The following is a 13,864-nucleotide window of genomic DNA, read 5'->3' on the forward strand; positions in this document are numbered from 1 at the left end:
GTACGCAGAAAGCTGGCATGGTCTTTCATTCATCTGACTTTTAAAATCTTTCCAACCCTACTGGAGAGAGAATTCACACTGCCAATTTTTTTTTCTTTTTTTTCTTTTTTTTTTTTTAAAGGGTTTTATAGAATGTGCTATGCGTGCAAAACTGTCTTTAACTGTTAGAAAAATACAGCAATTTGAAATGTAAGCAACAAAAATAGACGTGCACAAAAACAGAAACAAAGATGGGTGATTTTTATCCACTTCACATTCACTGGAGGAAGAAGCACCCTGCTAACTATGATCAATGGTAAACACTACATCTTCTTTATGCAGGACAGAGCTGCACCTCTCATTTCTGCTCGCTTTTTATAGTAGGTTAAAAAAAAATAATAACAATATTGCTGTGGAAAGATGATGCAAGCAAGAAGTTCACGCCATCAGAACAATTCCAGCAGTCAAGGCAAAGCCAAGGAACATGTCGGTGAAGTACAAAACTTCTGACTCTCTTCGGTTGGAGGGCAGAGGACTGCTGGAGTCTGTGGTTTGTAGGCACTGGAGGGGTAGTGCTCATACTTCTGCAATCTTGGTTTTGTGGAATGCTCTGCCTCCTCCTGACCTTCGGAGCATGGATCTGGCTGGCCTGAAAGAGCACTTCAGCAGCTTGACTGCTCTCAGGAGCTATTTGCTCGTTCATCCCCATTCACGGGCCCACAGAAAGCCGTAAGAAGTCTTCCTACTTATTTTACTGGGCTCAGGGGCAAGCCTTGGGCAGGTTTAGGGACTTTACACTCTCAAAAGTAACTCCCAAGCTTTTTCTCTGCCCGTGTTTTTATTAAAAATTACCTAATCTAAGTAATAACAGTGAAAAAAACCTCTGCACATCAGCTCCGCACCCGTTAGAAGGGCAGCGGCGCGTTCTCCTGCCAGGTCTGGCCCCAGGAATGGACCTTTGAACAGGGTCACGTCTCTCGGTTGCCAATACAGCTCTGGTGCCAGGGCTTCCAGAGGTCCTCAAAAGCTTTCAGAACTGCAGAGGCACATGTTTCAATAACAGCCTGCTCCCAGAATTAAGAAGAGCTGTACTATCGCTCCTGCCAGAAATAACGTCAACTGATGTTACTCTAGGAATGGGGTTTGGTGACCAGTTTCAGTGCCATTTTCAGGACATTGAGGGGAACTTGCTGTTCTTTAAAAAAAAAAATAATAAAAAAAAATAGTTCAACTAATGAAAAACTGATAAGAAAATCATTGAAATGCCAAAAATTCTCTGTCACACAAAACAAATACCAATTCTTGCGATACTATATATATTTATTGGTTAAAAGCACATACCAGCCTGTCTAAATCTGTGATCGGTGCCCAGTTTATAACACCTTCGTGGCTTTTAGTTTCTCACCCAGACACATCAAAGCAGGGGACAGTTAGCCAAGGAAAACTTCATTGTTAGTATTAACTCACTCCAAGAAAAAGATTTTTGGAAGTTTGAGAATTTTTCACTTCATGGCAATTGTTGATTAATGAACCTCAATGGGCTGCAGCCTAAAAGAGGACTTTGTTAATAAAAAATGCTAAACAGTCAGAGAATCAGAGAATTGCTTGGGTTGGAAAAGACCTTTAAGATCATCGAGTCCAGGCAGGGTAAGGAGATACTTTCTTTGAACCTAACTGATATAAAGGCATACATAAAAAAAGAGCCGTGAAGATGGATTTATTCAGTGTGATCCTGTTTGCTTTCCAATTTCGCCTCAGGTTATTTCTACTTGCAAAAAAAACAATTACTGAGGACAGAAGGAGAAATCAAAGAATCACAATATAGCTGGAAAGATTAGAGCACTTGGAAAATACTTAACAACAATGATCTTTAGGAGAGGAATAGTGTTACCCCTCCGCCTCCTCTTGCCTACCACCAGCACAGCTACTGTATGGTAGCAGGAGCAGGGGTCAAGGCAGCAACACCTTCTAGCAGGGATGGGAGCACCAGGATCCTGGGGGGTCTCTTCCTGACTCTCCCATGGCTTTGTTTGGAGAAGTCATCTAACATCTCTGAGCCAAAATGTGTAAGTCTGAAAACAGGGTTAATGAAAATGACTCATGACACAGGGATGATCCAAGCTTCATTCCTGTTTACACAGTGTTTTAGGCTTCTCAGCAGAGAGGTACCATGTGGAAATGCAGATTTTTATATCTTTTTTTATATTAGCAGATGGTGCTATGCCTGCACAACTTGTGCTTGAGCTAGTCACCAACAGCAGTGCAGATAGAGAGGGACCTGCACTGAGAGACTGAGCACATGCTTGGAGGTAGCATCAGTCACCACAACTGAGAGACTTCATTTGCTCTTATGGTGCCCAGGGTAGGGAGGAAGGTTTCTAAGGAGGGTTTAGGTCAGCTGTGAGGACACAACATGGCCTATCAGGCAGAGCATGAGGTCAGGGTGACCTCAGCTATGTCCTTCCTCTGATCCAGAACTTAATTTCCTCATCCGTTTATAAGTTTGTTGAGGCAATTGCTAACTGTTTGGGAGATGGACTGTGAATCAGTACAACACCCTGGTTAGACAGCAGCTCCTCAGCTCTCTTGGAGCCCACATGAGGATGACCCCATCTTGGTCTGCTCCAGCCAGCTGGAGTGTGCATGAAGATGTGGAGCTCCTACTGCCAGAAAAAACCCGATCCTTTCCTTTGGGACTCCTGAGAGCTGAGTCTTTGTGTGTTATTTTGAGGTGCCTATCGCAGACAGGGGGAACAGGAATGTAGCATTATGGTAACGGGCTGTGTACTTAGGGAGTCTACATTACAGTCAGAGGAAAGGGCTGTATTATGGAAATTATATGGGAAGAGAGATGCCCAGGCAGTGCTGGCCGTGCTCTGCAGTCTCAAATCTCTGTGTGAGGGAGTGGTTAGATGATGGGAAAAGACTGCTCTTTACTGTGGAATGTCCTTTCTGTCTATAAGTTTCTGAGAAAGAAATGAGAATTGTGTGCTTTTATTAAATTTAGTATTTGTATCCTGCCTCTGTGATAAGGAGCAGTCTATAAATCACTGAATAAAACAGCTGTAAATCATCATCCAAACTATTAAAGCCTCTTGGGTCTTTAACAGATTTTCTCCCTTCACTAGTTCATAAGCACAACCCAAAATGTCACCCAGACACTTCTCCCCAAGGCCTTCTTTTTCATTTTGGGCTGGAAGTTTGAATTCACAACAGATCCAAACCAGCATTTATCCCAGATGGGTTTTCAAGCACCACAACACTGCTGTGCCCGTGGACCTGTTTTATCACGCAGTCCTCAGCATGCTCCATAACACGACCCATGGGCAGACCTATTCCTCTCACGCATGGATCTCTGGTTTCCACAGAGCACAGCTGTAACCCCGTGACAAGGCAACTAAAAGGTTGAAACTCAAGACGTTGGCAGCACAGTCCTGATGCGAAGCCAGCCCTCCTCCCCCTGAAAGCAGGGTGGATGCCTTCACAGGGCTCCACCACCAGAAGAACAGATCTCCATGTCAGGAGATGAGAATAAAGCTCAGCAGCGGGGGTTATCGGCTTCTCCATGGGTGGGTTGTGACATGGACAATGAGGAGATTGCAAAATGTTTGAGGATGACACTGTTTGGGTTCCCGGTTCTCAGGAGCCTGATGACAAATCATAGCTGGAAGGAGGAGTTCAACAGCCAAGCTCAACAACCGACACCGAAACACAACGGGCAAATGTGTCCACGTATCCCACCTTCTAGCTCTTTAGCTCTGGCAGGCTGGAGTCCATCTTAGCTCCAGATTTTTATGGCTGACAAACCCAAGTAACTACTTTTGACAAGCTTGTCCCTATTTTTTGAATGCCCACGGAAAAAGACTTGTATATTTGCAAGCTCGGTGTGAATGGGCACAGTCCTTTCTGCCTGCAGAAAAGTAAGTTGTTCCTCCAAACTTGGCTACACCAGTTGAAGGACCAGCTTGATGTTTGGCTCATCACTAACACCAAGCGTTCCCTAAACAACAGGGACAACATACAGGCCCCCAGGATTTGTGTTTTAGATATAATATTTCTGCTGACTTACCCACATAGTGTCTTTGCATGAAATACGCAGCTATGTCATCTCACCTGGCAGATGGACATTAATAAATGTGGAATTAATAAAGGTGCTGCTATATTAATCACTTTGGAGCCTCCTACTCAAACTGAAGAGAAACAAAAAAGGCCGTCAAGACCAAAAAATCCCAGAAGACTTTATCATAAGCCCCAAAAGACAAATTTTCAGTGGTAGCTTTAGAACACCAAGGATTCACAGCCTGTTAATATCGCAACCAAACCATTTTGGCACAAGTTAGTCAAGGTAACGTTTAGAAAACAAAGCTTGAGTAAAACTCTGATACTTCTGGTCAAGAACTAAGCAATGCTTAACCACATGCTGGCTCACATACTGCTTCAAACTCCTCTGGATCAGACTGTGGAAGCCCATAGGAATCCTCTTCATAAATCAGGAGGAGGAACAATAAGGCTGCCACCATTACAAAAAATATGCCATTTTGTATCTTCTTAGTATTTGAGCCCTGGGGCTGAAAACACCCTTGCCAAAATTTGTCTCTAAGCCAAATCCAGAGGGGCTGCTTAAGATTGTATTAACTGAACACTGGGAATTTTTAGCCTTCTCTAGAAAACAGATTAGTACCAGCCTAACTAGATCACCTAAAGAGTGGTTTCCAAGCAGTAGATGTGACCTTGCTCGTTATAAGGCACTCAGACAGAAGAGATCCTTCCTGCACCACCTAATGGAAAGAGAACACGTCCTGGTCCCTCTCACTCAATGCAGTCAAACCAACACCAGTTAAATCTCCACTATTTCCTTGCAGGGACAAGGCTACACTGGTGCCATCAATATCTCAAAGAGGTTATATATGAAAGACCTGTTTTATTTTAATTTCCATTTTTCAGCCATTCCCTTGGTTGTTTCTTGCCTACAGTTCTCCTCAGATGTCTCTGCTAGGATTTCACCCAGCATTGTCTACTCCATGGTCCCAGCACTGTCTACCCCACGGTCGAAACGGATCAACAATGGCACCACGGAGGGGTGTTTCAAAGCTCTCACCAGGGTAAGTGGTTCTGGATCCCAGCTCACTAGTACTTTTTCTTTCTCACTTTGGAACGACCACACTGAAAGTCCCATTTCAATCATTATTTTTACCAGATGTTAATTCACCAACAGTACAAACCGATGTAGATAAGGTGATTATATGTAGATAGATATTACCAAACAGCTCCAAACAACATGTACTTAGCGAGTTGACATGTACAAACTATGTTATCACTGTCAGGGGATTTTTTTTCAGCAGGTTGACTAAGACAGGAAACAAGATGCAGGTAGTTTCTATGATGAAGCCAACACTGTCAGGGTACACTTATGGTAGAACTCGTCTTGCGGTAAGAAATGCAGAACCTTGACTATGGTATGGACTTGTTTGTTGTATTACATCCATCAGTGCAGGAGTTGGCTGCCAAGACAAGTTTGCACGGAGCACACCTGGGCCTTCATCTTGAATGCAGCTTCCGTGTTGCATCAGGTAATGTAAACAGAAACAACAATACCATCCTCCCACTATTTCTCCTGTGAAATGGAAGCTTTTCCTTCAATACCACCTTTGCACAATGAATGTGCAGCCAACTGGCACTACCAGACTTTGTTTTTTTCTTTCCTGGCCGTGTACCAACCGTGTTGGAGAACTCAACTTCAAAGGCAAAGCAGTGGGATAAAGGGCTACCTCTGCCATGCCAAGAATGCTTTTCTTAGACAGGTTGAGAGGAGATGATAAGTTGGAAGAAGAAGATGTATCTTTGGCAAACTTGGTTACAACGGTTTTACTGTCAAGATGTTAAATAAATTAAATAAATAGCAGGGGGCTGCAGAACATCCCCAGCTGTCTTTCTCCATGGAACACAGATGTGGTTTATCCTCTGTGAACACCCAGGAATATCTCTGAAGATACCTACCCAAATCCATCCATGGCTTAACTTCATGGCATGAATGCTTTGACACTGAAACGAAATTCTCTTGTGCTTTAGCAGGGAATAGGAAGATTTGGGAGACCCAGACCAGTGGGTGGCAATGGGACAAGGTTCATCAAGTGACCATTTGCAGCCCCTCCATACCTATTTCAGCTGAACAAAGCCCAGGGACAGGGAGGTAGGAAGGGGGTAGCTAAGAGTGTCCCACTCCTTCTTTTTCCAGCGAGCAGCCTGCCTGCTGCCAATTCCAGGTGTTCAACAATAATGCAGCAGTTACTCCCAAGTCACACCTATAATTTGAGTCACTGGGACATTTCCTCTGGCATTTCAAAGCATATGGAAAGGAATGTGAAAACCTTTCATTAGCCACAGGCAGGCAGCTGCTGTCAGAATCACTCAGATGTGCCCTAAAAGTTTTCCAAAAAACATATCGATGCCTCCTAGTTGCTGGGCACCAGGCAATAGTGGAGACCAGGACTGTGAACAAACCACTGATTTCTCCACACAGGAAAAACTGCAACTGATCTTGCCCTCTGGAAGGGTTTTAAGACCAGAACATCATGTTCAAATCACTAATCCTCACAAAATATCACCCACGCTGTCTTAGCAAGGTAGGAGGGATTCCCCAGCCTCTGGGAAATGACAGCTCCTTGTCCCAGGAAGGGCACGTGGAGTTGGACTTGCAGGAGTTTTCTATTCTGCTGTTCTGTTTTTGTCATTTGTGGAAAGACCTGCAGCCTCTCCCACTCCCATGATGCTGTTATTCCACAGAGAGTTGCGAATATCTGTCCATGTTCCATGGGATGGATATAAATTGCCAGATTTTATGTCTACTATGGAATTTCTACACAGCTTCAGGAATCCCTATATTTTATAAGAAAACAGAGTGGCATATAAAAACATTCTCAGTGGTGGTTTATTTATACAATTAATGGTCAACAGAATATAATGTACTTTTATGCACTCCACCTCCCTGCCCCAAACCCCAGTTTTGTTTGACAGACAGTTTTGTTCCACAGTCTCCAGGGGTACATTAACCTCTGCAAAGTCCATGCTTGAGTTCAGAATTGGCATCATCACTCCTTCTCCTGCAAAGAAAAATCAAGCGAGCTCAACACTAAGCCTCTCTTTCCCACTAGAAGGGATTCTTTCAGTTGCATCCCTTGGTAGAATCCTACAACACAGTGGCAATTTGAAAGCTGCCACCACATTATGCCAAGTGGGAGGGCTGCCTCTCCCAAGGCCACCAGCAACTCCTAGAGCTGAGACTTGAACTGCTGCACTTCACTCAAGGATCACACAATCTCCTTTGATGGACCAGTAAGATATTTATATCCTTTGTGGAGCAGCACAGAAGACAACTACATTTTATCAGTCTCATGCTGCTTGTGGATCTGCAGTTCTTCACATGTTGTGACTCTGTGATGGATCCATCTGGATCCCAGCCTGGAAACCCCATCAGAACCATGTGCAGGAACTCAGGACACTGAATGTCCAGACTTGAGAGCAATTTCAAGTCCCATGTTTATAAAAGGAGATGAAAATCTACAGGGGTTTCACAGCATGCCACTTGCTCTCCTGGTTTGCTGGTTATTGTACGTTACATTATCATGATGGCCACGCTCTTCTTCCTCCATAAAGCTCCGCGCTCTGATTCAGGGCTGGTTGATGATGTCCAAAGTCAGTGAGAGTTCAGAGTTAGAGAAGAACAAAGAGGAGATTTGCAAGAAGCTAAAGAAGGAAGATATGTAAGAATGGCAACCCAGCTCAGATCTGCACATGGCATTAAAGAAGGAAGATATGTAAGAAGAAATCTGAAATGGCAACCCAGCTCAGATCTGCACATGGCAACCCCCTCTGAGGATTTCCTGGATGCTTTTTTTCCTAACACAGCTAAACTGGTTTAAGAATGGATAAAACCAATATGAAGATGTCTACACTGAGGCTGTCTAGGAGTTTAATTAGATCAATTTGAAACTGATTTAGTTAAACCAGTGAATGTTTCGTAATGTGGACCAGACTTTGAATTTCAAGCACATCAAACCTCATTACATGTACGCTTTATTGTAACAGCGCTTCCCCCCATGCTCTCATGGCAGATTCCTGCCTCCTGAGGTTTGGGTTGGAATGCCAACAATTCATTTTAATGTAGTTCAGACATTTTAAAGCTTTGCTGAACTATCCCCAAAATAACCACTGATAGTAGGTGGCAAGCACCCTGAAATGATTAGGGTCTTTCTTGTTCAGGGGAAGGAAAAAAAAAAAGATATTTAATGAAAAAACAAAAGCAAAACTGATGTGGACAGGTTAAGCACTAAGAGAGAAGAGGTATGTGTTGGGGTGAAAAATGGTTGATCTCAACGTCTCAACATCAGCTATGTCTGCAGAATAATGGTCACTTGGTATGTTATGGTGGGGTTTTATATAATTTAGTTGCACACTTTTTGCTCAAGTGTTAGATTCACATTTCCTCTTTCTTGATTCCATGTCCCCACTACATTCTATTCCATTCCAGTTTTACTTCCCATCATGTTGTTGGGTTCATGCTGCTGAAGCACAGCACCAGCTGGCACGCTCTTTCACATCTGTGTGGTGGTCTCTGCTTTTGATCCTCCCTGCTCCTGATTCAATAAAACAGCTTTTGCTAAATTCTGACAGAGTAGAGCGGGCTGACAGCAAGGAATTGCAGCACAGGCTTGAACCTGAGGCGTGGATTAATCCTAGGGCTGGGATGGTGACTGTGTAGCATTTTTTGCTGACTCAGCCTTTTGAGTCCCTTCCAAACCTAACCATTCTATGATTCTATGAAGCTGTGCATTGATACAAGCAATGTGTAGCTCGTATCGTTTAGTGATTAATCAGTTCTGTGAAATGACATTTAGTTTTGAAGCATCATAGAATCCCAGACTGTTTTGGGTTGGAAGGGACCTTAGAGATCATCCAGTTCCAACCCCCTGCCATCAGCAGGGACATCTTCCACTAGACCAGGTTGCTCAAAGCCTTATCCAACCTGGCCTTAAACACTTCCAGGGAGGAGCAGCCACAGCTTCTCTGGGCAACCTGGGCCAGTGTCTCACCACCCTCACAGCAAAGAATTTCTTCCTCACATCTCATCTCAATTTCCCCTGTTCCAGTTTGAAGCCATCACCCCTTGTTCTGTCACTTCCTGCCCTTGTCAAAAGTCTCTTCATACAGTGAACAGCTCTAAAATTAAAGAGGTACTGCCCCAGGCACAGAGTAATCCAAACAAGACCTCTCTCCATGGCTGCTTCAAAGTGGCACCTCTTTACCTGGGAAGGAGAGATACAGCTGCAACTGGTGAAAAATGAAAAACCTGAGGAAGAAAAGGATCTTGTTCAGGAGCTGCAATCCTTATCCATAGCACAACTTAAAGCAGAGCATCCTCTGTCATCCTCGAGGTCACCACCAGTACTGAAGTCAGGAAACAAGCCCATAGACATTACTACAATAAAAGAAAAAAAAAGCTTTTCTGCAATCTACCTCTTTAAAATGTCCTGTACATTTAAAATACTTCAACACAGGCCATCAAACAGCATCTTTCCATAGGCTGCCACACTGCCAAGGCTTGCAGACCCGGAGTCACTCACGGACCCAGCATGCAGGGCTGGGAAACCACGAGCAGAGCTGAGCCATTTTCAACATACCTGCTTTTGCCTTTCAAAACTCGGTGACTTCAGGGATAGTTACGATTACAAAAGTTCACCTGCTCTCGGTTAACGTTTCAGAGGCCTTAAGTGATAGATTCCCAGGAGGTTTCTCAGACTACAGGATAATCACTCAGGATGTTCTTTCATTTCTAATATGTTAGGAGGCATTTTTCCCTCTTCTCATAAGCACAACAAAAAGGAGCGTGATGCGGAGGGGAGATCTGGATCCCTTGCCAGTTATTCTCAACACAGATTGAAAGAAATCAGAACAGGGAAGTTGTGTGGTGAGCACTTCTTTTTCCTAGATGGGTTTGAAATGAGACTTTAATGTCACTCCAGATCAACAAACACTGAAACTTTCAACCATTCAAATGGATTGAAAGAAATCAGAAAAGGGAAGTTGTGTGGTGAGCACTTCTTCTTTTTCCTAGATGGACTTGAAATGAGACTTTAATGTCACTCCAGAACAACAAACACTGAAACTTTCAACCATTCAAATGACCTTTTTTTCTGCTCTAGTTATCTGAGTTTCCTCTATTACAACATTAGACCTTAACTAAGTAGGAATAAATACAAATCTTGTGATACTACAGGTTTTACCGACCTCACAGAGCTTCTATGAAAACCACTGCATTGCCATAATCCTGTTTGTGTTTTTAAATAAATCCATCAACAGCTTCCAATGATGCCACATCTGGTACTAAACCAGAAATAAAGTCAAGCAGAGGACTTCAGCCTTGCTGCCTTGCAGGGTCTCTCTGTGGGGTAGCCTGGGAATGGCAGGAACAGCAGGGAGGATGTGGATAGATTATCTCACTTCAGAAGCAACGAGAGGGGGAAAAATCCTTGTTGCTGGGGCTCTTTGCTGGGTCTGTGCCCCACAAGTTGGTGGGGAAATGTCAGGACAGGAGAAAGCAAGAACAAGAACCCTGCTTTGGCAGGGGGGTTGGACTAGGTCATCTCCAGAGGTCCCTTCCAACCCTGACCAGTCTGTGATTCTGTCAATGATTTGGGTGTTGGAAAAGCTGCCTCTAAGTCCAGCTGAAGAGGTCCAGGAAATGTCCCTGGAAAGATGCTGGTGCTGCCCAAGGCAGAGAGGAGAAGCAGGAGGTGGAGGAAGGAGCCGGGCACCTCGGCACGGGCTGCAGCTGGGAGCCAGCAGCTCCAGGGGAGACCGAGGAGGAAGCTGTTTGCTTTGGATTTCGTGCCTGTGTTTTTGCTGCAACGCCCCGGGAAGACACAGCGGGGAGTGAACTGACCAGTCTGGTGAACTTTTTATATTCCTTTTGGCCTTTTATTACCCTGAGAAGTGGAGGATTTCTTATTTTTAAACATAGCTGAAGGGCTAAATTAGCATTTTGGCAAGGGAAGCAAGCCTGTAAGGCAGCAGAAAGGGAAGCAACTGTTACCTGGAGCCAAAACTGAATGGAAACTCAGGCAGAAATCCCACCAGTGTTGGAGTCCCATCCCTAGTGAAGAAGGCGAGAAGCCCAAGACAAAAGCCTGCACAAGCCCTTGCCAGTGTCCCCTGCTGATGAAGGCCACACGGTGGAACTGCCCTTGCACACAGGGCTCTGCCAACGCACCTCGCTTGGGTGGGCTTCTCCTACACAGGGCAGCAGCTCTTGCCTGGTGAGTCCATCACACAACAAGCTGGTGGCCTCTAAGCCCACCTCATAGCTGGCTGAGGGCTAAACCTGCAAACAGGGAGATCCTGGCTATGTTCATGGAGCAGCTGGGCAGCACCTTTTTCCTTCTGCGCATCCTGGTTGGAGCATCCCATTAAACACAAACCTGGCAGTCAAGCAAGGAGAGTGGCACCACACGAAAGGAATTCAGCTGGGTAGATGGTCACATCTCTCTCTTCCTCCATCTGCTCATGCCAAGAGGTAGCACTGAGATCATTGCAACACCGTACGCAACTCACATAAACACGCAGGCTCCCTCACACCCCGGGCACAGGCCATGCCATGGCTCAACATCTCCAAATCCCATCTGACACTGATGACAGAGTTCCTGTCACTTCCCAGCTCATTTCCTGAGAGGTAGAGTTCATCCCAAACTGCAGCATGCCCAGCTTGCCAGGGTCTGCAGCCAGGCAGGAACGTTAGCAGAGCATTTCCCTGGGTGGGAGGTTGCTGGCAAATATCCTGCCCCGTGTTCCTGTGTTGCCACTCACCTCTCCATCAGTTGCAGGGACACGAGGCTTTGTGGAGTGGTGCTTTGGGATACAGACTTATTTTAAAGGTGGCTAAAGGCTGAAGGGATTCACCCTCTGTCCATCACGCTCACACACCTGTGAAGCAGATCCACCTTTAGTCCTCTGCAATGTTCCTTTAACAGTCAAGTTGTTCAGCTCCATAAAAATACCCTTTTTTATATATTGATGTGAGACAATACTGATACCCAGTGGCTGATTAAGTTAATTACAGTTGGGTAAATATCCCCCTTGGTCGTCTCCAGGATTGCACCCCAAGGCCTGGCTGCCCTAACCCTGCAGCCTGTAAGCAATGGGATATTCAGTTCCCACTCATTTTTGGTGTTCTTCTAGCCAGAATTGCTGCTATAAACAGTTTTTGACTGAGAATCAAGCACAAGCTATACCTACTTTGCAGAGTCAAAACATTAGCTAAAGCAAAGACTGAATACTTTAATCATTCCAGCATGTTATTTGCATTTGCTTTGGCTAACAAATGCCAGAGCGACATTACCAAACCCAAAGGGAATCCTGCTGAGGTCACGGTATGGGTTGTTTTTTTTCACAGCAATGTGCTGCACCTGGATATCAGTTTTAAAATGCAAACAGGTATGTTTTATCAATTTCTAGCAGGCTAGCCCATGATTTCACAAGACTAGAAACACTTGGCTTAGCGTGAATCAGGATTCAAGGCAGAACTCACTGCAGCTCTCTGAGAAAGTTGCTATTTATTTTTCCATCAATATTTTTTTCCTTCCCAAGTACATTTAATTTGAAAGAATTAATGAGCAGCAGAAACAAATCCCTGTGTACCACAAACATTAGACAAGCATACGGACCAAGCCTTCACAGGCTAAGCCAGCGGGTGAAGGTTGGAATTTCTCAAAACATGATAGAATAAACGATTTAATTATGTTAGGGTGATTGCCAGCGTGCAACGATCCTCACAGCAAAGAGCTTCTCCAACCGGCCTGAGGGCAGTGGCAGTTCAGTGTCTGCAGTTTTAACCGTACACTTCAGGAGTCTGGAACCTCAGGAAGCACACGGTATTCCAAGGGGCTGCCTGTTTTCGTGCTTGCACTGATGAGCTTTGATGGCACGGGGCTCAGAGGTGCCATTTCTGCTGTGATAGCTCTTGCCTCCTGACTCTCAGAGTTGAGTACATTGTCTCTCTTTGGTCACAACCCCCCTTTTGGTATTAGCAACAATCCCCCAAGCACCATGGAATACTGGCCCAAGCCTTAGGACCACCAAATTGTCCTACTTCAACAAGATGTGGAGCCCAAACCGATGCTGAAGCTCTGTAAAGAGCAAGCTAACTGGAAAGGGAATGCTCAAGGAGCCACTTGATCCTGCAGGAACACAAGGAGGAATAACCATGTGCACCCGTACAGGTTAGGGGCTGACCTGCTGGAGAGGAGCTCTGTGGAAAAGGACCTGGGTGTTCTGTCTGGTGGACAGCAGGTTGGCCATGAGCCAGTAGTGTGCTCTCATGGCCAGGAAGGTCAGCAGTGTCCTGGGGGGCATTAAAAAGAGCGTGGCCAGCAGGTCCAGGGAGGTTCTTCTCCCCCTCTACTCTGCCCTGATGAGGCCACATCTGGAATCCTGTGTCCAGTTCTGGGCTCCCCAGTTCAAGAGGGACAGGGATCTTCTAGAGAGAGTCCAGCAGAGGCCACAGAGATGATGAGGGGCCTGGAGCATCTTTCTTATGAGGAGAGACTGAGAGAGCTGGGACTGTTCAGCCTGGAGAAGAGATGACTCAGAGGGGATCTGATCAATGTCTATAAATATCTGAAATGTGGAGGCCAAATGGATGGGGCCGGGCTCTTCTCAGTGGTGCCCAGTGACAGGACAAGGGGCAATGGGCACAAACTGGAACACCAGAAGTTCCAGACAAACTTAAGGAAAATCTTCTTTCCTGTGAGGGTGCCGGAGCCCTGGGACAGGCTGCCCAGAGAGGGTGTGGAGTCTCCTTCTCTGGGGATGTTCCCAACCCACCTGGCCACTT

This window comes from Antrostomus carolinensis, unplaced genomic scaffold, assembly GCF_000700745.2.
Source record: "Antrostomus carolinensis isolate BGI_N321 unplaced genomic scaffold, ASM70074v2 scaffold1906, whole genome shotgun sequence".
In the NCBI taxonomy this organism is placed as follows: domain Eukaryota; kingdom Metazoa; phylum Chordata; class Aves; order Caprimulgiformes; family Caprimulgidae; genus Antrostomus; species Antrostomus carolinensis.